This window comes from Macrotis lagotis, chromosome 1 (assembly GCF_037893015.1).
Source record: "Macrotis lagotis isolate mMagLag1 chromosome 1, bilby.v1.9.chrom.fasta, whole genome shotgun sequence".
Lineage (NCBI taxonomy): Eukaryota > Metazoa > Chordata > Mammalia > Peramelemorphia > Peramelidae > Macrotis > Macrotis lagotis.
Genome location: NC_133658.1, coordinates 460,476,217 through 460,503,415, shown reverse-complemented (window position 1 = coordinate 460,503,415; position 27,199 = coordinate 460,476,217). Strand labels below are relative to the sequence as shown.

The 27,199-nt window shown below is 37.7% G+C and overlaps 1 long non-coding RNA gene across 12 annotated transcripts in view; it reads left to right on the top strand.

Moving 5' to 3' along the window:
* The first annotated feature begins 2,537 nt into the window (after nucleotides 1–2,537).
* The window catches only part of LOC141506640 (uncharacterized), a 76,090-nt gene continuing 51,428 nt past the window's right edge, over nucleotides 2,538–27,199 (top strand). For all 12 annotated transcript variants that reach the window (XR_012473938.1, XR_012473941.1, XR_012473940.1 and 9 more), the window contains exon 1: nucleotides 2,538–3,742. This is a non-coding gene — a long non-coding RNA (uncharacterized LOC141506640). The remainder of the gene's footprint in view (nucleotides 3,743–27,199) is intronic.

Genomic DNA, 27,199 nt, shown 5'->3' with positions numbered 1-27,199 from the left:
GATGGATTCAGTGGGTGATAAAGGAAACTGGGAGGAAGGGAAAGGAGATGAAGAAGCTACAAAATTTCATATAAGATTCAAGAAAATCTTTTTCAATGGAGTGAAAGTGGGAAGGCCAGGGGGAATCGGTGGGGTGTCATTCTCATCAGAAATGGCTCAGAGAGGAAATAACATACACACTTAATGGTATGGGGGAATCTATCTTACCTTAGAGAACATTGAAAAGAAAGGGCTGGAATAAGGGGGAATGTGGAGAGGGAAGGGGGTAATAAGTGATAGAAGTGAGGGAAGATCGAGGGAGAGGGTACTCCGATTTAACAAAATTTGGACAGGGCCAGGATGAAAGGAGAGAGAGAATAGAATAAATGAAAGTGGGGAGGAATAGAATGGAGGTACAGCTAGTAATAGCAACTGTGGGGGAAGATATTGAAGCAATTTATGGGTTGGATTTATGATAAAGAAAACAACTCACCCAAGAGACAGGGCCATTGGAATCTGAACACAGACTGAAGTAGGGTTTTTCCTCCTCTATCTCTATTCTTAAGGTTTCTCATCTTCTTGGGGGGGAGGGGGGTTTGTGTTTACTCTTATAACACATTCAATTTACATCAATGTATAGCATGGGAACAATGTAAAGACTATCAGACAGCCTTTGGAGGGGAAGGAAGGGGGTTGGAAATTGTAAAATTGAAAACTTTGCAAAAAAATGAGGATAAACAATGGTGTAAATTTCCTATTAATAATAAAAAAAAGAATTGGGAATTTTAGTCAATTAAAAATTCATGAGTGTATGTAGCAGTCAAAGAAAACCAATGGTGTATTAGGCTGCATTAACAGAAATGCACTGTTCTTAATGAATGAGAGTAATGATCCTATCATACCTTGCCCTGGTTCGTCTTCTGGATATCTAAGGTATATTGTGCTTGCTCTTAGAAGGAGTGTATTATCCATCATTAGAAGTCTTCAAGTTGAGCCCAGTTGACTCAGAGTCAGAGAATGAGATTTGAAAGGCATTTTACTCCTGTAAATCTAATGCATTCTGGAAAGAAATCCTCACTACCATATATCTGACAAGTGGTGATCCTTCTTAAATCACCTTAGAAGGTGAAACGTCTTAAATACTCTAAGAATGTCAAAAGGTTCAGCTCTGAAGGCAGTTCATTTAGTTTCTGTCCATCTCTAATTAATAAAAACTTTTTGTCCAGCCAGTTGTAACAGACATTCCTGCCCAGATGGAATTAGATGACGAAATCCATTCTAATTCTGACTGAAGTGCTGTTATTCTAGTATTGTCATCCATCTAACAAATACAAAATGACATATATGTCCAGGGGTAAGCACTGATGAAAACACAAAAAATGAATCCTACTCTGCTATCTTTTCTATTAAGGAGTTTACCAAGTAATGAGAGGAAGACTGCATAAGAAAATAATTATAAAAATAGACAGTATATGACAAATATCACATCAATGGTACAAGCACGAAGTCCACAAGAAGGGAAAAATATTTCTGGAAGAATCATGAGCACTGGGACCTGAACCCTGAAGAATTCATGGGATTTTGACAGGCAGAAATAGAGAAGTGAGGTCATTCTGGATGGAGGAAATTTCAGGAGTTGAAGAGACACAAAGGTGAAACATTCTTTGGAAACACTGAGTAGGCCAATTTGGATGCAGTAGAGAGGTGAGCTCATGAGAATAATGGATGCGCACTTGAGTCTGCCCTGCCCTGGGGAAGCATCACACCACCTTGTTGTACTCATGATGTCTTGCTTTCAGAAATGTCTTTAGAAATATCCATAAATTAGGAGAAAACATGTTTTCCAGAGCTAAGGCCCAGCAAGCAAGCCATGCCCCTGAGTGTGGCATAGCATCCTTTTCTGTTTCTCCCCTGGATTTTACCTTCTGCCAAAATCACATTTTTTTTTTCTGTATTTGATCCCTGCTTCCCTATTCCCACCTGTCAAAATCCCAGTGAATTCTTCAGGGCCCAGATCTGTGCCCATGATTCTTCCAGAAACAGTTTTCCCTTCTCATGAACATGTGCAACATCTTGCTTATACCATCCATGTGATATTTGTCACATACTTCCTTTTTGATAATTATTTGCTCATACAACTTTCCTGGAATTACTTGGTACACTCCTTGATGGAAGAGACGATGGCGCATGATTCGTTTTTGTGTCTGCATCAGCGCTTACCCCCGGACTTACGTGCCATTTTGGCTGACTATGAGAAGTCAAAGCAACCATCATGCCACGTTGGTTTTCATTCGACTCCTAAAGAAGGTGGCCTCGTTCCCAGTTCCTCTGGCAGGTGGAGGCACAGCCGACCCGGACAAAGCCGGGCCAGGGCTGGGGGAGGAGGAGCCTTCCTTTCCGCAGCTTGAGAGAGGCTCAGGGAATGCCTTCTGGGGCCTGAGGGGTTCTGGATCCGTAAAAGGAGAGGAAATCAGGACAGTGACAGGCGGGGCAGCTGGGGTTCATTTCCGGGTCAGGGGGCGGGAGCTGGGCTGCTCGAACCTCCCCTCCCCCACACCTCCCCTGCCCCGCCCTGCCTCCTGAACTGCATCTTTTGAAATCTGCTCCAGCCAATCAGAGTCCCCAGCGCGGGCACGTGCGCCAGACCTTAACGTTGCGCATTGGCTGCGCGTCCGTTACCGGCCGTTAGGGGCGGGTCGGAGGTTGCTCTTCCCCCGGGCCGCGCCCTGCGTCTCAGCCTGGGCCGATGCCCGGAGCCCCGGAGCCGCCGGGCCCCCCTGGGCCTTTGCTGCTCTAGCATCTGCCCAGATCCCGGCCCGCGGGCACTGGCAGCCTCCTCCCAGGCCTGGGCAGTGGGTGCAGTGAGGAGTCTCCTAAAGGTGGTTGTGGCTGGAAAGGAGGCGCCCCGTCAGGCGTGGAGGGCGGAGGCTGGGGGCCGCCTGCCCGGGGCCGCTGCCGGGCACTCCTTGGCCTGGCGCCCACCCCAGCAAAGGGATGCAAAGAAATGGAACAGCTTTTTAAGTATTGCTCCCTCCTCTATTTTGTTTTTTATTGTCTAACTACTTCTTGTTCCTAGCAAGGAAGTGAAGCTGGACATTTCTGTGTATCTTGACCATGAAGGTGCTTTCTATAGTTTAGATTGCATGCTAAAGTTGCTTATAATGGCAGTGAGCATCTCTATTCTTTACTGGTTCCATTTGAGCCTATTTTATTGTGTCGTTCCCATCCTCCTCCCTAAGGAAAGGTCATTATATAGATCCCAAGAACCAGGAGAACAGCAATGGAAACGGAGATGAAACCAAAGCTGTTCATGGCAGGAACAGCTGGCTGGATCAGAGCAGACTGCACCAGTGGGTAGTTGGCGGAGCAGGTCTTTCATAGAGGGAGCGTGATAGGAAGACAGGGTGCTATGGTTGGGGTCTCCATGGAGGATGTGACTTGTCTGGGGTTTCAATGAAGATTAAGATTCCTCTTCTCAGGAAAGGATACTCAACCCGGCTCAAGAGTGAAACCCGGACCTCAAATCTAACATTCCTTTCAATTTTTAGCTTAGGGTCAGTTACAGATTAGGTTTGGTTAGCTCGGACAGCAACTGTACTTGCAGTGGTAAAAGGGAAAGCCCCTTGCCCGCCAAGACTATGGAAGAATGAGCCAACAGTCATCTCCGAACTTATGAGGGGCCTGCTTCATGGGAATCAGGACAAAGACTCAGTTTTGGTAGCGCCTTCTAGCTGAAGAGGAACAATGTATGGTGAGCTGGAAGGTCAGTGACGGTTTGGGAGTCAGGAGGTGGCCCCTTGATCTAGGCAAACAGGATGAAAGAACAGAATTTTGATATGAGACAATCATTTTGAGTAGTAATAGTGCCTAGAGAACCTTTACATAGAGTGACTATGGGTCTAGAGATGCAGGTGGTCTCAGAGGACTGACCCTTGATACGGTGGGGCTTTCCTTGTGGAAGGAAGAAGGGATAAGTGTAGAGAGAAGAGGTGAGGTTTCCAACAAGCCTGAAAAACAAAGGATATTGAGCATGTTGACTTGGGGGTGGTTAGAGGATGTCAAGAGTTATTAGGAGGTGAGCATGAACCATGAAATGCGACTCAGTTCTTCATGAATCTTTGGTCTTAGGTTCTCATGGAGATTGTTAGGAAGATGCCCCATCCCAGTTTGTCACCATGGGAGTTGCACAGACAAGAGTCCCTGGGGCACAGCCAGCCAGAGGTTAGGCTAAGAAAAAATGACCAGTAGTATTAGGATGTGGAAAAGAGTGTGTGAAGAGGGACAGTAGAGTAAGGAGTAATTGGGAGAACAAGACCAGGGACTATCTACAAGGGCCACATGTATCAGTGGTTGATAAGAGAATAAGCAAAAACAGAAGCACCAGTGAGCATTTCCCAGAGGTTAACAAAGACAGGCATTTAAATTTCTCTTCAAGAGAAAGAGAATGTCTTCAACATGTGGTCTTTTCCATGTTATGCTCAGTTCAGGGTTTAACCTATAGCAAGTTGAAATACATCAACACCAACAACAAAAAAAGAAGGACAGTAAAAATACATAGAAGTGTGGATGACAAAATAGTTTGCATGACTTTGGTAGTTGATAGTTGAATCAAATTATTTTTCATCCAGGCAGCATTATTCTTTTCAATATTAGGCGAACACTGCCTTTTACTAGATATACTGTGCATGCACCTATATCTTTCATTGGATACTTGTTTTTATTGTGGAATTCTGCTAAAGAGAGGAAAAAAAAACTGAGATCTGATTAAACCAAAATAGTCCTTGATACAGCAGGATCTCAGACATCCTTAATTCTGTTTAGCTTAGGGTAAGTGTCACAGTTAACAGTCAGTCATGCAGTCATGGATCAGCAATAAGGAGGTAGAAAACCTTCCTTTTCATGGGGGAATTGATGCTGAAGGAATTCTTTTGAACTGAGACCAAAGACTGACTTTTCAGTCTGTCGGCAGACACCTCCACTTGTGACAGTCTTAGGTGCAACTTGTAATAGTGGATTGCAGCAGTTCATCTGAATAGTAGGTTATTGACTTAATGATTCCCTCACACAATGATGCCTAAAGTCAAACTTTAGAAATATAACTTATCATAGGCCAAAAGTGTCTTACCCCAAATAGCAAAGTCCACCAGTTTCAGCTTAAGGCTTGATGCCATTTTCCTCATGGCTTGCTATAAACAATAAAAGCTTACTAGTTAACAATGGCTAACAAATGGACAAATTTCAAATCCATTTGCCTTTTCCTTTATCAGTAGAATTAATGTCAAAACTTAGGTAATCAGATTGAAGACTTTTGATGATCTATGACTAGATGTTCCTAAAAATTCCTTTTTAACTCAATTTACAGTGAATTCCAAAAGACCTTTTTATTTCAACAGTGCCTATCTAATTTTCCAATGATCTGTCATTTTTTGTAATCATATCTGTTAAGAACATTACTTTTTCTAGCTCTCTAGTATAACTAGTGACCATGGTGTAAAAACATATATACTCTTTTTGTTGGCATGATTCCCAGAACGGGGTGGGTCTTCAACAGGAGTTGAACTGCATTTGATAGGAATTTTTCTCCAAGGAAAGCCATAAGGCTGAAAGAGTCAGCATCGAGTATAGTAAAATTCCCAGAATGGGGTGCAAACTAGAGCAAGATATGGTACGATAGACTATCCCCTTTCAAGTTGTATTTTCCAGGTATATTTTACTTTCTGGAGCCAAACCAATTTGGGCAAGAGTTGACTGATCTTCCATTGTAGAGGAGTAGACAAGAGGTAAGAAGAAAACTAAGAACAGTGGCCTCCTTCAGAGGGAGGGAGTTTTGTCTTCATTGAAAGAAGACATTTTTGACATATTGAGCTGTTCAAGGTTTACTTTCAATTGAAGTTGGGCCAGGCATTATTTTTTAAAAAAAGTTTCTTCCTCAAATCCTGTCTTGCAAATTTTTCCCGGTTCTTTAGGAGACAACCTGAGGGGTTCAGGATCGGAGTAGTTCAAGACAGTGAACTATAGAGATATATTGCCCATACACTGGGAGGTCAGGAGCTGTTGGACTGGTGGGGCAGAGTCTGAGGGTGAGGTTTGATGTAGATCCAGGATATACATTCATTGTAAGAGGCTGGATAGAGAATTGCAGGATTTGAATAACATCGCAGTCCCAAGGAGAGTAGTCACAACTTCAAAAAACAGCTTCACTCTATTAGCCTTGGTTGAAACAAATTGTTCCTGTCACTTTAAGGTGTTGAGCAAGTTTTGGAATTTGAGGTCCTGTGAAGGAGTATTATGAGGTGAGAATACACAGTGTACCCCGGTAACTATGACTAAGACCCACTTGAGGAGGGAAGGAGGCATTATTTCGTTTCAAGTAAAACAAAGAGGCATCCCAGTTTCTTTTTTTCTGTTTCAAGGCAGTTCCCCACATAGATAGGATTTTGGTGGTTCTGAGAAAGAGGAAGGAGTGCCTGGGGAGGAGTCTTAAGTCTTGAATTAGTCCAGTTTTCTGAAGTGGCCAGGGAGCAGCAATTATCCTTAAATACCAAGGGCTTAGTAGGTCCAGGAGAGGGTTGCAATGATTCCCTCTGTCAGGATCAGGGAGTTATCACAAGAGGACTGTCGAAGCTTCCTGCTTCCTTGGCTGAGTGCCTTCAGGAATCCTTGCCACTCCTCTCCTAGATTTGGCACCAAATGAAAAGTTGGGCCTTGGTCTGAGAACTGCAAGCAATAGAAACAAATGGAATATAAAGCTGTTTATTGAAGGAGCAGCAGCTGGATCTGAACAGAATCCATCTGTGGGTAGTTGGGGAAGAGTTTTTTATAGAAATATGTTATATAGGAAGCAGGGTGTTTGTATGTTAAATAGTAATTGAAGATAGTTTAGGCTCTCCATGGAGGTTATGAATCATTTGGAGTCTCCCTGGAGTTTTCTCAGAGAAAAAAATGATGCAGGAGTGAAGTCCAGGCCCGGTCTCAACATTTAAGCTGGTCCAGTGGTAAAGCACCAACCCTGGAATAATTTTCTCCTCCTCCTCCTGGATTTGGGTTTAACTTTGACACTTAATTACCTAGCTGGGTGACCTTGGACAAGTCACTTAACCCTACTATCATGTGAAAAAGGTTTTTTTTAAAGCATCATGTGGATTATCTCATCTAGTATTTGCCTAGAAAAAATAGCCCCAAACAAAATTGATAGAAGCCTTGAGGTATAGTCTGCTATATATAACTAATCTTGTTTTCCTTTTCATATCCAATTAGAAGAAGTAAAGTAGTAAGATACAGAAAAAGCCCTTTAAAAATTTCATTGCTTCAAACTGCACTGTTAACTTGAACTGTACTTGAAGAAAATGAATTATATAAATTTTAAAATAGTGCCATAAATTATATAAATTTTAAAAATACATGTTTTAGGTTGACATTTACATTAGTTTATTTTATACATCACTTTCATTCTCTTAAATATATTCTTCTCTCTACTTCCCTATCCTGTGAACATTTCAAAACAAAAAAAGAATTTTAAAAAGGTTAAGCAAACTAGTCAACACATTTAACATGTTTGTTACCTATTGCCCTCTACTTCTTTAAGGAGGGAAATAGGGAGATTTGTTTTTCTTTCCTTGGAAACAAGCTTGGCAATAATCACTTTTAAGGACTATTTTGTAATTTCTTTTCTCCATTTACCTGCTGTAATTAGCTTGTGGTTTTTGTGAAATGATTGATAACATGTTTAATATCTGAGTAAATTTAAATGTTTCTTCTTTTATAGTCCTCGAGTCCTTAATGGAATGATTTCTGCCCTTTAATGTTTTGATGCACTGTAATTCAGAATTTTTATTAGAACTTCTGATTTCATTTCATAATCTTTCCTGAGAAATGAATTTCACAATAGATTTAACCATAATTATTTTAGTTAGTTTTATTCATAAAATTAAATTATTATGCCCTGGATTGTCTTGAAAGACACAAAAGACAAAACTATTGGCATTTGTCTAGAATTATGGGGAAAAAAGTCATTGTTTACCATGAACTGTCTCATCTCTAAAGTCAAAGTTTAAATGCATCAGGGTGATAAAAGTTCATTGCAATGTGTGCTAAGGGCCTCTTTAAAAAAAAGTCATTTCTAGGCAATAAGCTGCAGAGAAAGGAGTGCCAATGTTTGACTTTTAGGCATAAGAACATTTTATTAGTGTTTTTAGAAAGGTAACATGATGTTTTAGATTCAGAATCAAGTGTCATCTTTAATTTGGCTTTTTTAAACCTTAGCACAATATAGAAGAAAACATTTTTCTACATTGGATAGAATTGTCATAAAGTGTTTGCAACCCAGGAGGTCTATGTCAACATTGTACAAATTAAGCAGGTTACCTTAATGTGAATTAGTTTAATCAGGCCATTCAATTTAACTATATAAACAGTGAAGGGAAAAGAATACAAGTTGTTCTAAGGAAAGAAAACAAAAGTTACTTTCTGGTCATTTTAAGAAGTCCTTTAGTCTTGTACCAAACTGAAGATGGGTAACATCAACCATGGCTGATGTTTACTTTTCCTAATGAAAACTGATTGGAAATATCCTCACTAATATGATTTAAAAATTTCACATATGATAATGAAGTGACTTTTAATATTCTTATGGATATTTTAGTATTTTTATCGATGACATTCATGCAGTTTTATTATTTAACTTTTTATATATAATTTCTAATTAAAATTAGCAAAAACTCCAATTTCATGAAAACATAAAAATTCTTTCAGAATTTTGCAACTGTGCTGAAAGGATTCTGCTTGCCATTTCTTGGAGCACAAAAATATTTCATTACAATCTTATACTTCAACTTGTACAGCCATTCACCAATTGATAGGCACCACCTCAATTTTCACTACTTTGCCACAGTAAAAGGAGCTGCTATAAATATTTTTCTTTTACCTTTACTTTATTTTCCCCTTCACTGATTGGGATAGATCAGTTCAACTCCACCAGTAATTAAAAATGAGCCTTCTTAAATTATGTTCCATGGACTTCCAAGGAAGACACTTCAGGAGGTTTATGAACTTGGAGGGAGAAAAAAAATAGTGTTATTTTAACTACTTGATTTCCTTCTTTTTTTGCGTTTGATTTATTTACAAACATTCCAAGATAAGTTTGTGGGCTTCTCTAGACAACCAAGGGGTCGATGACAAGAAAAAAACGGTTATGAAACATTACCCTAGTATATCTTTAGTATTCCAGTAGTGAAAAGTTGTGGTATAATCAAATGAGAATATATATTATTTAAGTATTTCTTAGATGTAAGTCGCTATAGGGAGATATAATGAAATTTTAACAGGATTCTTGTCTTTACTTAGTTAAATGCAATTCTTATTTCTCCTTTCAAGTTATCCTTGGAGGGGGGAGGGGGAATCCCTTTCTTAAAATAAGTTAGCAAAATTTGATAGGAAAACACTAAAACCCAGTGAAGTATCATCCTATAATGCATTCTTTTGTTTTTATTTTAAAAAGTTTATTTTTTTCAGTTAGCTAAGGATCTCTAGTCTGTTTTAGAAAAATGTATTTGTGTAGAGAAATTGGAGGCTTTGATTAATTTTTCTTTTTATTTAAGAAAGATTGTATTTATATTGAGTTTTACAAGTTTTCTCCCATTCTTTCCTCCCTCCACCCCCTACAGAAGGCATTTAGTCTTTACATTGGTTCTATGTTATACATTGATCTCAGTTGAATGTGATGACGGAGAAATCACATCCTTAAGAAAGAAAAATAAATTATGAGATAGTAAAATTACTTAATAATATAACTTTTTTATTCTAATATGACAGTAATAGTTTTTGGTCTTTGTTCAAAGTCTATAACTGGTTACAGATAGTATTCTCCATTGCAGATGGCCAAGAATTGTCCCTGGTTGTTGCCCTGCAGGGATAAGCAAGTCCATTAAGGTGGATCATCACCCCCATGTTGTTGTTAGGGTGTACAGTGTTTCTCTGGTTTTGCTCATCTCACTCAGCATCATTTCATGCAAATCCTGCCAGGCTTCCTTGAATTCCCATCCCTCCTGGTTTCTAATAGAACAATAGTGTTCCATGACCTGCATATAACACATTTTGTTAAACCATTCCCCAATTGAAGGACATTCACTGAATATGCACTTTTTTGCCACCACAAACAGGGCTGCTATAAATACTTTGGTACAACTGATGTATTTACACTTTTTCATAATCTCTTTAGGGTATAGACCCAGTGGTAATCTTGAGTCAAAGGGTATGCACATTTTTGATGCCCTTTGGTCATAATCCCAAATTGCACTCCAGAAAGGTTAAATGAGTTCACTCAAAAATGTATTACTGCCCCAGATTTCCCACATCCTTTCCAACACTGATCATTGTCCTTTCTGCACGTAATGACAAGTCTGAGAGGTGTAGGGTGATATTGCAGAGATGCATTTCTCTAATAAGTTATGGTTTGGAACAATTTTTCATATGACTATAAATTGCTTTGATTTCCTATGCTGAACTTCTTTGCATATCCCTTGACCATTTGTCAATTGGGTAATGGCTTTTTTTTTGAAAATTTGGCTCACTTCTCTATATTTTAGAAATGAGTCCTTTGTCAGAAATACCAGTTGCAAAAATCATTTCCCAATCACTACGTTTCTTTTGATCTTGGTTAGAGTGGTTTTGTTTGTGCAAAAGCTTTTTTAATTTAATGTAATCAAAATTATCTAGTTTGTTTGGAATGATATTCCTCTATCCCTTGGTCATAAACTGCCTCCCTTTGCATAGATCTAATAGGTAAATTAGTTCTTCATCTTCTTGTCTGATTATAACATTGATTTTTAGCTCTAATTCCTGTATCCATTTGGTATCCTAGATCTTGGTATAGGGTGTGAGGTGTTTGTCTAATTCAAGTTTCTGCCATACTAACTTCTAATTTTCACAACAGTTTTTATTGTAGAGTTTTTATCCCGATAGCTGGTCTTTTGGGGTTTATCAAACAAGATTACTATAATCATAATCATTTCCTGCTATTGTACCTAAGTCTATTCCACTAATCCATAACTCTATTTCTTAGTCAATTCCAGGCAGTTTTGATGACTGATGCTTCATAATATAATTTTAGATCTGGTAAGGCTAAGCCACCCTCTCTTGTACTTTTTTCACTGAATCCCTGGAAATTCTTGACCTTTAATATCTCCATATAAATTTACCTATGACTTTTTCTAAATCATTAAAGTAGTTCTTAGGAATTTTCATTGTAAGGGCACTAAAAAAGTAGTTTAGTTTTGGTAGAGTTGTCATTTTGCAATTTGTCATTTTACAAGTTGTCATTAGCTTGACCTATCCATGAACAGTTGATGTTTTCCCAGGTATTTAAGTCTGCTTTTATTTGCATGAGAAGAGTTTTGTAATTGTTTTCAAAGAGTACTTGAGTCTGTTTTGACAAGTAGCCATCCAGGTATTTTATTTTGTCTGAGGTTGCTTTGAATGGGATTTCTCTTTCTAGCTCTTTTCACTGTATCTTGCTAGGCATTTATAGAAATGTTGAGGATTTATGAGGGTTTCTTGTATATTCTGCTACATTACTAAAGTTGCTCATTATTTCTAGTAGTATTGTAGATGACTTTTTGGTATTCTCTTGGTATACCATCATGTCATCTGCAAAGAGTGAGAGTTTTGTCTTCTTCCCATTCTGTTACATTTTTTAAATTTTTTTAGGTTTTTTGCAAGGCAAATGGGATTAAAGTGCCTTGACCAAGGTTATACAGCTAGGTAATTATTAAGTGTCTGAGGTCAAATTTGCACTCAGGTCCTCCTGACTCCAGAGCTGGTGCTCTATCCAGTGTGCCACCTAGCTGCCCATTCTAATTCCTTAAATTTCTTTTTTCTTCTCTTATTTCTGAGGCTAACATTTCTATTACCATACTGAATAGCACTGGTGACAATGGGCATCCTTGTTTCAGCTCTGATTTTATTGAGAATTTCTCAAACCTATCCCTGTTGCATATAATGCTTATTGAGCATTATCAGATAGATACTGCTTATTAATCTAAGGAACAATTCATTTATTCCTACACTCTGCAGTGTAGGAATGGGTGCTCTATTTTGTCAAAACCTTTTTCAGCATCTATTGATATAATCATATGGGCTCTGATATGTATGTTATTAATATAATTATACTAGCAGTTTTGCCAATATTGAACTAACCCTGTATTGCTGGTATAAATCCTACTTGATCATAATGTATTATCCTAATGATAACTTGTCATAGTCAATTTTTGTGTAAGTGCCATGTACTGCAGGACAAAAAAGTATATTCCTTTCTATCTCTATTCAGTTTCCTCCATAGGTCTATCATGCCTAGGTTTTCTAAAAATCTATTTACGACTTTAACTTCCTTCTTGTTTATTTTATTAATTGATTCATCTAAATATGAGAGTAAGGGGTTGAGGTCTCCCATTAGTACAGTTTTGCTGTCTGTCTTTCTGTAGCTCTTTCAACATTTCCTCTAAGAATTTGGATGCTGGTCCATTGGGTGCATACATATTTAGTATTGAAATTACTTTATTGTCTATGGTACCTTCCTTATCCCTTTTAACACTATCTATTTCTGCAACTGCTTTGTCTAATATAAGGATTGCTCTCCCTGCTTTTTTTCCCTTCAGCTGGAGCAAAATATATTTTGCTCCAACCTTTTAACCTTTATTCTATATGTATCTCTCTGCTTCAGATGACTTTCTTATGAACAGCATATTGTAGGGTTCCAGTTTTTCATCTATTCTGCTGTCTGCTTTCATTTTAACTGAGAGTTCATCCCATTCACATTCAAAGTTATAATTACTAACTTTTTATTGACCTCCAAGCTATCTTCCTTCTGTTTGTATTTTCCCCCTTTTTCTCCTTTGTCCATATTCCCCAATATTTTGTTTCTGAATACCACCACCTTCAGTGTGTTGGTCCTCCTATATCAAACCACCTCCTCTTTCCCTCCCCCTTCCCTTTTCCCCTTCTTCACTTCCTTCTTTTAGTTCCCCTTTTTCTCCCTGTCCCTGTTCCCACCTTTTCTCCTTTTAATGCTTGAAAGTAAGGTAAGTTTCTTAAATTGATTAATTGTGTTTAACTTAACTGTAAGTCAATTCTGATGAGATTCAGATGGTTCTCACCTCCTCCCTTCTTCCACTCAACTACAATAAGCCTTAATGTAATGAGATTTACCCCATTCAGTCTCCTTCCAACCTCCCTTCTCCTTACTGCCCCCACTTTTAAGGAGGTATTGTTTTTAAATCATTATGATTCACAAATGAATTCTGAGTATCCAATACTTCTGGTTATGTATATTCTCTCCTATACAGTCACAATTCTCAAGAGTTTTGAGAATCTTTCTCCAAATTGGGTATAAAGCCAGTTTCATCATATTGTATAGCAGTTTTTTTTAACCTTTTCATGTGTCTCTTGAACCTTCTGTTTGATTTCCTAATTTTCTATTTTGTTCTGGTCTTTTCATTATGAAATCTTGGAAGTCTCCCATTTCATTAAATTTCCATCTTTTTCCCTGCAAGACAAGGCTCAGCTTTGCCAGATAGGCGATTGTTGGCTGCATTCCAAGATCCGTTGCTCATCGAAATATAACATTCCAGGCCCTTCGATCCCTTAAAGTTGCTGCAGCCAGGTTTTGTGTAATTCTTACTGTGGTTCATGGGTATTTAACTTTTTTTTCTTTCTGTTTCCATGTAGAATTATTTCTTTTATTTGATAGTCCAGGACTTTGGCCACAATATTTTATTTTAGGATCTCTTTCTGGAGGGGATCCATGTATGATTTCATTAACTATTTTACCCTCTGGTTCCATGATATCAGGTCAATTTTCCATGACAAAATCCTATAATATTAACTCCAGGCTTTTTTGCTCTTCAATGTTTTCAGGAAGGCCTATAATTCTCAGATTCTCCCTTCTTGACCTGTTCTTGATGTCAGAGGTTTTGATGATGAGGTATTTTCCATTTTTTTTCCATTTTTTCAAACTTTTGGTTTTGTTTAACACAATCTTGTTATCTCATGAAGTCATTGGGTTCTGCCATTTCCATTCTTTTTTTAGAGAAGATTTTTTCTTCATTTATCTTTTACAGCCCCTTTTCCAGTTCGTCCATTCTATTTTTGAAGAACCTTCGGTTTTCCCAAATGTAGTTTTGAGAGAATCATTTCCTTTTTGCATTTTCCCAATTGAAGATTTGAGAGAGTTATTCTCATTTTGCATTTGTCCAATTGTATTTTCCAAGGATTTGTTTTCTTGCTGCATGATATTAATTTTATCTTGCAATGTGTTAATTTTCTCTTGAGTTTCTTTTCCCACTTTTTCCAGTTGATTTTTAACTCCTTCCTGATTTCTTCAAAGAAGTCTTTCTGGGCTGGAGACCAATTCGTATTTTCCTCAACAGTGCTTGATATCTCTCTGGGTTAGAAATTGCCTCTTCTAAGTATTTCTCCATGGGCCTCCCTTTTCTCTGTCCTTTTTTCATCTTGTGTTGGGGGGTGTGGAGCAAGCTCTCAGAGGTTTGCTTTTTGAAGATCCTAGAGGCTTTGTTCTCTTGGCTCAGTAATTCCAGGGGCCAGCCAGTAGGGGCTGCTGGTTGCTTTCTCTGGAGTGAAGTGCTCAGCAGCAGGTTCTGGGTTGACATTGAACACTGGGCTGGGCCCTGGTGGAGGGAGTTAATCTTTTCCTGTTGAGTGAACTTGTTGCCCTGAGGGGGTTGGGGTGGATTGTTTATTATGGAGCTCAGGTCCCTGGTTTGGCTGGTTGTTGTCCAGGCATGCTCTGAGAATCTGTGCTGGAATTCATCCTCCCACTGCTACTCTCCCCCCACCCCCCTGCCCAAAACTGTGCATCTAAAGGTGGATCTCGAACCCTACACTTGCCACTCACCAACAAAATCTCATGACTGAGGCTGTCCCTCTGGCTTCCCCCAGCTGCCATACCAAGCTTATCCTCTGCTCTTGTCCCAGGTTTCACCCACAGTCCCCTGAGACAGATCTTCTTGGTAGGTGTTCTTCTCCCAGCTTCTCTTTCTGGATTTATTGATCAAATTTGTGTTAAGAGGGTTCTCTCATGTTATTTCTGAGAGGAATGAGATAGCACCTATCACAGTGCCTTTCTTCTCTCTGCCATCTTGGCCAGAAATCTCCAAATATGACGTTTTGATTTCTTAATTAACTAATACTGATTATCTAGTTTAAATATGCCAATACCCTAATGAGAACTTATAATATATTGAGCTAACAGTCTATTGCTTTCTTCTATTTTTACCTAGTGAAAGGAATTCCCAGTAAGACCCTCACAGGGTTAATGAACAGAAAAAAAATGCTTAATAAGTTTTTAAAATTTTTATTAAAGATATTATTTGAGTTTTACAATTTTCCCCTAATCTTCTTTCCCTCCCCCACCCCTACCACACTGATAGCACTCCATCAATCTTTGCTTTGTTTCCATGTTTTACCTTGATCCAATTTGGGTGTGATGAGAGAAAAATCATACCGTTAAAGAGAACAGAATTCTCAGAGGTAACAAGGTCAGACAATAAGATATCTGGGTTTTTCCCCAAATTAAAGGGAATAGTCCTTGTACTTTGTTCAAACTCCACAGCTCCTTATCTGGATACAGATGGTACTCTCCTTTGCAGACAGCCCAAAATTGTTCCCGATTGTTGCACTGATGGAATGAGCAAGTCCTTCAAGGTTGAACATCACTCCCATGTTGCTGTTAGGGTGTACAGTGTTTTTCTGGTTCTGCTCCTCTCACTCAGCATCAGTTCATGCAAATCCCTCCAGGTTTCCATGAAATCCAGTCCCTCCTGGTTTCTAATAGAACAATAGTGTTCCATGACATACATATACCACAGTTTGCTAAGCCATTCTCCAATTGAAGGACATTTACTGGATTTCCAATTCTTTGCCACCACAAACAGGGCTGCTATAAACAGTATTGTACAAGTAATGTTTTTACCCTTTTTCCTCATCTCTTCAGGGTATGGACCCAGTAGTGGTATTGCTGGGTCAAAGGGTATGCACATTTTTGGAGCCTTTGGGAACAGTTCCAAATAGCTCTCCAGAAGGGTTGGATGAGTTCACAGCTCCACCAACAGAGTAATAGTGTCCCAGATTTCCCACATCCCTTCCAACAATGATCATTATCCTTCCTGGTCATCCTGGCCAATCTGAGAGGTGTGAGGTGGTACCTCAGAAAACCTTTAATTTGCATTTCGCTAATAGTTAAGGATTTAAAGCATTTTTTCATATGGCTATGGATTTTTTTGATCTCCTCATCTGTAAATTGCCTTTGATGGGGAATGGCTTTTTGTTTTAAAAATATGACACAGTTCTCTATATATTTTAGAAATGAGTCCTTTGTCAGAATCATTAGTTGTAAAGATTGCTTCCCAATTTACTACTTTTGTTTTGATCTTGATTACATTGGTTTTATCTGTGCAAAAGCTTTTTAATTTAATGTCATTGAAATCATCTAATTGGTTTTTAGTGATGTTCTCCAACTCTTCCCTAGTCATAAACTGTTCCCCTTTCCATAGATCTGACAGGTAGACTAGTCCTTGATCTTCTAATTTGCTTATAGTATTGTTTTTTATGTCTATGTCCTGTAACCATTTGGATCTTATCTTGGTAAAGGGTGTGAGGTGTTGGTCTAATCTAAGTTTCTTCCATACTAACTTCCAATTATCCCAGCAGTTTTTATCAAAGAGGGAGTTTTTATCTGAGTGGCAGGACTCTTTGGGTTTATCAAACAGCATATTATTATACTCCTCTCCTGCTTTTACACCTACTCTATTCCACTGGTCCACCACTCTATTTCTTAGCCAATACCAAATAGTTTTGATGACTGATGCTTTATAATATAATTTAAATCAGGTAGTGCTAAGCCACCTTCGTTTGCATGTTTTTTCATTAAGCTCCTGGCAATTCTTGACTTTTTATTTCTCCATATGAATTTACTTACAATTTTTTCTAACTCTTCAATGTAATTTTTTGGAATTTTGATTGGTGGGGCACTAAAAAGATAGTTAAGTTTTGGTAGAATTGTCATTTTTATTATATTAGCTCTCCCTATCCATGAGCAGTTGATAGTTGCCCAGTTAATTAAATCTGATTTAATTTCCGTGAGAAGTGTTTTATAATTGTTTTCAAAAAGTTTCTGAGTCTGTCTTGGCAAATAGACTCCCAAATATTTTACACTGTCTGAGGTTACTTTGCATGGGGTTTCTCTTTCTAGCTCTTCCTGCTGTTTCTTGCTAGACATATATAGAAAAGTTGAGGATTTATGAGGGTTTATTTTGTAACCTGCAACTTTGCTAAAATTGCTAATTGTTTCCTGTAGTTTTTTAGATGATTTCTTGGGATTCTCTAGGTAGACCATCATGTCATCTGCGAAGAGTGTGAGTTTTGTCTCTTCCTTCCCAATTCTAATTCCTTCAATTTCTTTTTCTTCTCTAATTGCTGATGCTAAGAATTCTAATACAATATTGAATAGTAGTGGTGATAATGGGCACCCTTGTTTGATCCCTGATCTTACTGGGAATGCCTTTAGCCTCTCCTCATTGAATATAATGCTTGTTGATGGTTTCAGATAGATACTGCTAATTATTTTAAGGAACAGTCCATTTATTCCTACTCTCTCTAGTGTTTTTAATAGAAATGGACGCTGTATTTTGTCAAAAGCTTTTTCAGCATCTATTGATATGATCATATGATTTCTGATAGGTTTGCTATTGATATAATTGAGTATACTAACAGTTTTCCTAATATTGAACCATCCCTGCATTCCTGGAATAAATCCTACTTGATCATAATGTATTATCCTTGTGATGACTTGTTGTAATCGTTTTGCTAAGATTTAATTTAGGATTTTTGCATCTATATTCATCAGGGAAATAGGTCCATAATTTTCTTTCTGTGTTTTAACTCTTCCTGGTTTAGGTAACAGGGCCATGTTGTGGTCATAGAAAGAGTTAGGCAGAGTTCCATCTTTCCCTATTTTTCCAAAAAGTTTATATAGGATTGGAACCAATTGTTACTTAAATGTTTGGTAGAATTCACTTGTGAATCCATCTGTACCTGGAGATTTTTTTATGGAGTTCAATAATGGCTTGTTACATTTCTTTTTCTGAGAAAGGGTTGTTTAGGTATTTATTCTCTTCTTCATTTAACCTAGGCAACTTATATTTTTGTAAATATTCATCCATTTCACTTAGATTATCAAATTTATTGGCAGAGTTGGGCAAAATAATTTCAAATTATTACTTTAATTTCCTCCTCATTGGTGGTGAGTTCACCTTTTTCATTTATAATACTAGTAATTTGGTTTTCTTCTTTCTTTTTTAAATCAAATTGACAAGAGGTTTATCAATTTTATTGGTTTTTTGATAATACCAACTTTTGGTTTTATTAATTCAATATTTTTTTGCTTTTGATTTCATTAATTTCTCCTTTAATTTTTAGAATTTCTAATTTGGTATTTGATTGGGGATTTTTGATTTGTTCTTTCTCTGATTTTTTTAGTTGTATGTTTAGTTCATTGATTTCCTCTTTCTCCAATTTATTGATATAAGCATTTAGAGCTATAATATATCCCCTGAGAGTTGCTTTGAATGAATCGCATAGGTTTTGGTACGTTGTTTCATCATTATCATTATCTAGGATAAAATGCTTAATTCTTTCTGTAATTTGTTTTTTGGTCCACTCATTTTTTAAAATGAGGTTATTCAGTTTGCAATTTGTTCTGGTTCTATATCTCCTTGGACCAGGATTGCATATGACTTTTATTGCATTGTGATCTGAGAAAGATGTATTCACTATTTCTGCCTTTCTGCAGTTGATCATTAGGTTTTTATGTCCTAGTACATGGTCCATTTTTGTATAAGTTCCATGTTCTGCAAAGAAAAAGGTATATTCCTTTCTATCCCCATTCAGTTTCCTCCATAAGTCTACCATATCTACATTTTTTAACAATCTATTTACCTCCCTAATTTCTTTCTTGTTTGTTTTATGATTTTATTTATCTTCATCTGATAGCAGGAGGTTGAGGTCTCCTACTAGTAGAGTTTTGCTGTCTATGTCTTCCTGTAATTCTTTCAGCTTCTCCTCTAAGAATTTGGGTGCTGTCCCATTTGGTGCATATATATTCAATACTGAAATGACTTTACTGTCTATGGTACCTTTTAGGAGGATAAAGTTTCCTTCTTTATCTCTTTTAATGCTATCTCTTTTTGCTGCTGCTTTGTCTGAGATAAGGATTGCTACCCCTGCTTTTTTTACTTCAGCTGAGGCAAAATATATTTTGCTCCAACCTTTTACCTTTACTCTCTATGTATCTCTCTGCTTCAAATGAGTTTCTTGTAAGCAGCATATTTTAGGATTCTGCTTTTCAATCCACTTTGCTATTTGCTTACGTTTTCAGGGAGAGTTCATCCCATTCACATTCAAGGTTATGATTACTAATTTTTTATTGCCCTCTGTGCTATCTTCACTCTGTTTGTATTTTCCCCCTTCCCCCCCTTATCCATATTCCCCAGTATTTTGTTTCTGAATACCACCCCCTTCAGTGTGTTTGCCCTCCTATATCACACCCTCCCCTTTCTTTCCCCTTTTCCTTTTTACCTTTTCCCTTCCCTTCCTTTTGTTATTTCCCCTTATTTCCCCCACTCCCCTTCCCTTTCTCCATCCCCCCTCCTCTTTTCCCCTTTTAATACTCGAAAGGTTTGATGTTTTATAAGTTAACTGACTATGTGTAGGTTGACTTTTAGCCAAGTCTGATGAGAAGAAGATTCGGGTGTTTCTCATGTGCTCCCTTCTTCCCCTCTATTACCATAGGTTTTTTGTACCTCTTAGTGTAATGAGATTTGTCCCATTCAGTCCCCTCCCTCCTCCCGTCTCTTTCCTGTCTTCCTTTATAGGGAGGTAGTGTATCTTTTTACATCATTCTACCTAGGTCATAGAAAATTAAGAGTGTCTTTCCCTTCTAGTTCAGTATATTGTATTGAATAGAGTCAAAATTCCTGAGAGTTATTAGAGTCTTTCTCCCAAGTGGGGTTAAAGCCGGTTACATCCCATTAGACAGCAGTCTCATGGATAGGTCATGGATATCCATCATTTCTGGCTAGGTATATTCTCTCCGTTAGAGTTACATTTCTCAGGATTTATGAGAGGCTCTTTCTTCCCCCCCCCCCCCCCATGCTGGGATATAGCCAGTTTCAACTTACTGGATTGCATTTTTTCCCTTTTACTGCCCCCCCCTTTTTTACCTTTTCATGTGTCTCTTGAGCCTCCTCTTTGATGTCCAGATTTTCTGTTTAGCTCTGGTCTTTTCATCAGAAATTTTTGGAATTCTTCCATTTCTTTAAATGTTCATCTTTTTCCCTGGAAGAGAAGGTGCATCATTCCAATCTCCCGTGCTCTTCGAAATATCTCGTTCCAGGCCCTTTGATCCCTTAAAATTGATGCAGCCAGATCTTGCGTGATCCTTATTGTGGCTCCTTGATATTTAAATTTTTTCTTTCTGGCTGCTTGCAGGATTTTCTCTTTTATCTGATAGTTCTGCAGTTTGGCTACAACATTCCTTGGTGTTTTCATTTTAGGATCTTTTTCTGGTGGGGATCGATGTACTCTTTCAATAACTACTTTGCCCTCCAATTCCAGGATATAAGGGCAGTTTTCCATCACTAGATCCTGTAATATTAAGTCCAGGCTTTTTTTTCTCTTCAATGTTTTCAGGAAGTCCTATAATTTTCAGGTTGCCCCTCCTCGATCTATTCTCGATGTCAGTGGTTTTGTTGATGAGGTATTTTATACATTTGCCTCTGTTTTTTGATTTTGTTTAACTGACTCTTGCTGTCTCATGGAGTCATTAGTTTCTGTAGACTCCATTCTTTTTTTGAGGGAGGAGTTTTCTTCATTAACCTTTTGCAATTCCTTTTCCAATATTTCAATTCTAATTTTGAAAGAGCTTTCCATTTGACCAGTTGAGTTTTTGAGAGAATTAATTTCTTTTGCATTTGCTTGTTTGAGGATCTGAGAGAATTATTCTCATTTTCTAATTCTCCAATTGATGATCTTAGAGATTTATTCTCCTTTTGTGTTTGTCCAGTTGTATTTTCTAAGGTATTAATTGTCTCTCCAAATTTTTAAGCTCCTTCCTTATTTCTTCTAGGAAGTCTTTCTGTGCTAGAGACCATATTTTATTCTCCTCAGAGGTTGGAGGTCTCTCTGAGTTGGGGTTTTTCCCTTCCACGAATTTTTCTATGGATCCACCTTTTCACTGACACTTCTTCATTATGCTAAGACCTTGAGTTGGGGGGGGGGGGCTGGTTCACCTGGGCTTGAGATTGCTGAAGGCTTTACTGAGTGCAGTTTCTACGGCTGGCCAGTAGGAGGTGCTGGTTTCCCTCTCTGGGGTGTCTGTGACCTTGGTTGGGAGGCCTTCTCCCTTTGCCTGAAGGCAGGGGTTGGAACTATTGAATTCTTTTTCCTTCAATCAATGGTGGTCTTTACCCTGGCCTGAGGTGATTCCTCTGATGGGCTGGTTCTTCTGCACACCTGGGCCTGAGGCAGAAGTAATTTGCTTTTCTTTGAGGAGAGGCCTCTGTGCAATGGAGGCATGCCCTCAGAGTTTCTCAGACCCAAGAAGCCTAGGGATGGTGTCTGCCATTCTCCTGCACCAGTATTCTTCCCCTAGCCTGGTCCCCGAGGTCCAGGGGGACAGCACCAACACCAGCTCCTCTGCTTCCCCACGGATCCCAGCCCCTTTCATCCAGCCCCACTGCTGATCCAGCAGGTCCCTCTCTTGGTCCCTCAGACCCCCGGTTCCAATTCAGCTGTTAATCTGGCTGATCTGGGCCAGATCCTCCCTCTGAGCCCAGACTCACCCACCCGAATTCTACCAGAGCTGCAGAGGGAGACAAATCCTGAGGTAAATGCTCTTTCTCCTGGCTTTTCTTTCTGGGTTTTGTGGGTTGGATTTCTTTTAAGAGGTTTGTTTCATGTGATAGATGGGGAAGAGAGCAGGAGACTTTAGAACTGTGCACTGTCTTCTCTCCTTCATCTTGGCCGGAAGTCCCTTAATAAGTTTTGACAATGAGATTCAGTTTTTATTATACAACCTTGAAAGTGAACGTTAATGTGTGGGATAAAAACACCAAACACAATCTTCAGGGACTGCTCTGAGTAAAAGTTCTGATTTCCTTTTCTCCAGAGGAGGGAGACTCATGTTCAAAGAGCTGCACTTAAAGGATAGTCAATCATGATTTTGAATACATCCTAATACAGGTCTCCCCATCACCACCACCACCACCACCAGCCTAACCACCTTCTTCTGTAACCCACTGGCTCAGTCTCTGGAGGAACAATCTTATTAGCGGGAAAACTACCCGAGCAATAGGCACAGGGAAAAATAATGAAATGTTTTCATAATATTTGTCCCTCAGTTGGTAACATGGTAACCTTCATCACTATCTTAATGAAGAAATAAACATGGTTAGACTATCCTCCCAGTTTGTAAAAATAGTTTCATCAGAAAGCATCCTGAGCTTCTCTTTCGGAATGCAAGGTCATTCTAAGAATGGTACAATAATTATAGTTTGTTTTTCTTAATATTTCTTAAACCTGAGAGGACTTCACTAGGAATTTTAACACTGTATGGGTTTTACTGGGAATATTCCACTATGTGGAGTTAGATTAAAGTCTGTAAAATAAATCTAACCTTTTTAAAAAGAATACCGCTGATAAACTAAGCACATATAAGTCAAGGAGACCTAATAGATGAAAAAGAACAATGTAATACAAAAATATTTATGAAAATATTCTTTACAGTAACCAAAGACCTTAATGGAAAGTTCTCATCAATTGAACATTAGAATAAACTATAATATATCGCTATAATAGAATATTTCCATACCATTAGAATTGCCCATAAGGAATTCATAGAAATTTGGGAAGCTTAGGAATTGGTGCTGAGTGAAATAAGACCAGGAGAATAATTGATATGAACATCTCAGAAAGATAATGCAATATAAAAGAATTGAGAGATATTCAGAATTAGTTTTCCTTCACTTATACTGGCCAGTTCCTCATGGGGCGAATTTGGGTGGGGAGAGATGGCATTGATAAATGACAGTGAAGTAAAAAAGAACATCAGTGCTTAAACAAAATAAAATTAGTGTTTAAAAGATGGATCTTTATTAAAAGCTGCAAATGTACCCCTGCATATATGGAACGAGCTCTGCAGGTTGTACTTTTTTACCTGCATGTCAGAAAGCATAGACATTCTTAATATATTTGATGTTTCCTTTGTGGAAAGGATAAAAACTCGTCCTGAGTTCCCATGCCTTTGACATCCTCCTCTTCATTGCCTCATGTTGTCTGGGTTGCTAACTTCCTCTGAGACTCTTGACTACTTACTGGGTCCAATTCAGTATCTTCTCCTGTGTTTGTTTTCCCTGGGATTATCTGTAGGATTACCTCCATGTGCTGCCTTTAGTGATCCAAGCACTCTTAGGTGTTGAGCATAGAAATACAAAGAATGAACAAAATCCCAAAAGTCAAAGTGGGACATCTGGAGCTCTCACAGAGGTGTGATGGCTCCACTGTCCTGGAGGGTGAAAAAGAGCTTTGTTATAAAAAATTTTAATAGATAGTTTAAAAAAATTATCCTTATTGTACAGCTTCCAGTTGTCTTCTCCCTTTAATGATCCTTTGGATATTTGAACATTTCATCAGTTCTTTAAATTCGTGGGGTTTTTCCCCCCTCTACTTCTTTTCATGTTTGTATGAGGCAGTACTGCTCTTAATCTTTTATTATCTTTTCTTTATAAAGTTATTTCCTGAGTATGTAGTTCTAACTCGTCCTGATTATCTGGCAGGTTTACATTTAGTAAAATCTGATTTTTGACTCTCGGAATTTCTAGGCTTTCTTTCACTGTATTTTTTTTATTGCACTTAATGTATACTTGTAAAATTTCTGTAGGATATTATCAGAATCTATTTTGAATAAATGATTGGAAAAAATTAAAATACTAAAATTCTTAAAAAAAGTAAAAACTTATTCAGTTCTTCTTGGGTGACTACTACTTTGCAAAGTCCTGGAGGTTGCAATAGTAGAAATGAGGAAGGGACTGCCTTCAAGAACCTTACATTCAAATAGGGAAAGAACATTCTGGGGGAGTGGTGGCTGAAAGAGAGGTGTTTTCAGGAAGGGAAAATCCCAAGATGGGAGCTGTAGTCCACATTTTCTTTCTGGGAGTGGTTACCTTGGTTTGATTACTGTGCCTAGAGCAAGAATTATGAGGAGGAGGAACAGGAGGGAAGGAAAGAGGAGTAAAAGGAGAAATTTACCTTAAGCAAGAATTGGCAGGTGCTGAGAGGAGTGACACATGTGGTAATGGGTCTCTTTGGGCTGTGGTGGATGTTCACCATTAAAAATCCGGACTTCTGGAGTATAGATGAATATGACTGGGAAATAGTCTTTACTTTTAACTGTGTCCTATTTTTGAGATACTAGTATCTTATTTAAATAGGTAATGTTGGAATTTTGCTCTTACAAGTTAGTATTGTGTTATATTTGGATAAATGATTCAAGAATGGAAAGTATATTTATCATTTATAATAAATATTGTACATTGTGGGAGAGTATAGCCTCATAGAAAGTCTAAAGAGTTATGTTTGAATCCTGTCTTCAAAACTTTGTCCTGGACCCTCTTCCCTCTTTGTACTTTTTCTGTTATTATCTTTGTAGCCACTGCTTTGAAAAATAGATATCAAGAGTCTCCTCAAATCATCAGCTTCATATTGGAACATTCTAAAATGGAGATGTCCATAGATATCTGAAACTCATTCATGTGTATTATAGTCTTAATTGCCTTTTCACTTAACCCTCTGTTCTACGTAATTCTATTTAGAGCCCACTCAATTCAGTCATTTAGTTTCATGATTGGCCTATGGTGGTGTTGTTGCTTTTTAGCTGCCATTTTGATTTATTTATTTATTATATTACTTTTCTCTAATCTTAAAACTGATGTTGCTTAATGCTGCCACAGAAAAATGTAAAAATGAATATTCGTTATATCACTAAAATTTTTAAAATATAAAGTGATTTTTAAATTTAAAAATTTTTAGAAAAGTAGCAATACTAAATGTATGAATAGTAAATAATGGCAAAACCAAAACAGTGAAAGTAATAAAAGGAGGTAAGCTATGGATATATATATATATATATATATATATATATATATATGCATATATGCAAAATCTATGCTAAATTATCCTTAATTTCTGATTAGCTATTTCTAACAATTTTTTTATAAGACTTCAGACCACTAAGTAGTGTGACAGTTCAATTAGTACCTGTTGTTTTGGCCCTTAGACTTTGTAGTACAGAGCAGAAGCTTCATAATTGCTAGCTGATGGATTATATGAGGGCTCCCATTTGGTTTGTGCCCCCCTATTTAGGAAAGTCATGGGGTATTACACTTGATTAGGCACAGGGGCTGAGAGATTGATTCCTTTCAGGGGTGTAAGCAATGATGGAAATTTAGGAGAATTCAGACATGCATGAAAACTGAGACAGACATACCTATCTGATCAGTACATGCACTTGATTTTGAGACAGGATGGAAATATATTTCTATTTCCTATCTGCATCCTTAATTCATTCACTCAATATATTTCCTCCAAATTTTCCCCAAATCTACTCCTTCATGTTAGAATTGATCATATGATCAGAACTTTTGTTGAAACAATCCCTCAGAGATCATCTTGTCTGACTCTTTCGTGTTCTGGATAAGAAAACAGGTGACACGACTTGCCCAGGATCATGTCACAGGCAGGTTATGAACCTGGTCTCTCTTACTTAAAATGAACACTATTTCCTTAAAAGCACTCCTTTCCTTACTGCTTCCTCTCTATTAGAAACTTAAGAATTTCTTATTAGATAGGAAGGACGAGTGGCTATACTCAGAAGATGAATTTTCAGATCTAGAAGACATGTTCAGTATAAAGTCTTGCCTAACTAACTTAGTTACCTTTTTCTCCTTTGAACTCATTCATTTGATAATATTTCTGGACATATTGTCAGCATCTCAAGTTTCATATATTCAAATGTGAACTCCTTGTACTGTTATGAAATCCTTACATTCTTTTTTACATAACCTCTAAAGCTATATCTAAGGGTGGTCATTGAGTGTTCCTTTCCTCCTCTTTCTCCGTCTTGTAATTATTTGAATCCTTTTGATGGTTCTTTCACAATATTTCTCAAATTTATTTCTTCCTATCCATTCCATTGTCACTACCCTAATATCTAAGTTTAGTCCTACCATGGGTTATTAGAAGAGGCCTACTGATTTCCCTCACTGCCTTTACTCACTTCTTCAAACTAACCTATATGAAGATCAGATCACATAAACATGGCACTTTAACCTGTTACTCAGGGCAAAATACATACTCTCTTATTTATTTTGACATTCCAAAACAAGCCATTCTCTGCTCTCCAACTTTTCTTCCTTGCTTTATGCATTTTATTTCAAATTTTATCATCACTGGTTTCAGAAGCACAGAAAATTTGTGCCCAAAAGAACCTCAGAGATCATTAAAACAAACCTCATTTTATAGATGAGGAAACTGAGCTTCTGAGATTATTCATAAGTGACTTCTATAAGTTAGTTCAAATTCAGATTTTGTGGCTCAAAATCCACTGTGTTTTTTTCCCACTGAACTATCTTTTGTATTGTCCTCTTTTACCTCTAAGAATTTTCACAGATCTTTCACTTTCCCTACACATAACCAAATCCTATCTCTTCTAAGAAGACTTTCTTGATTGCAGGCACTGCCCCATACCTATTATCTTATTCCTATGTTTGATCTTAAGGATTTCTAGATATCTTGCATTATGCCTGTCTCTCCCTCTATTTGTAAGTTTTGTAAGATTTGTAAGTTCTTTAGGGAACAATGTCATTTTTCATTTTAGCATTCTTAGCATCTAGCATTTAATATTAATCTGCAGTAGTGCACTACTTCATGAAAATTCCTTGGATAATGTTTCAACTGACACTTTTAGAATTAGTGTGTTTTAAAAGTTTTTTATACGGGACTCTAAACACTGTTTTTTATTCATGAATCATGGTTAGATTTCCAGGCTAAGACAGCCTATTTAACTTAAAATAAGGCAGAATTAGAGTTTGACTTAAGT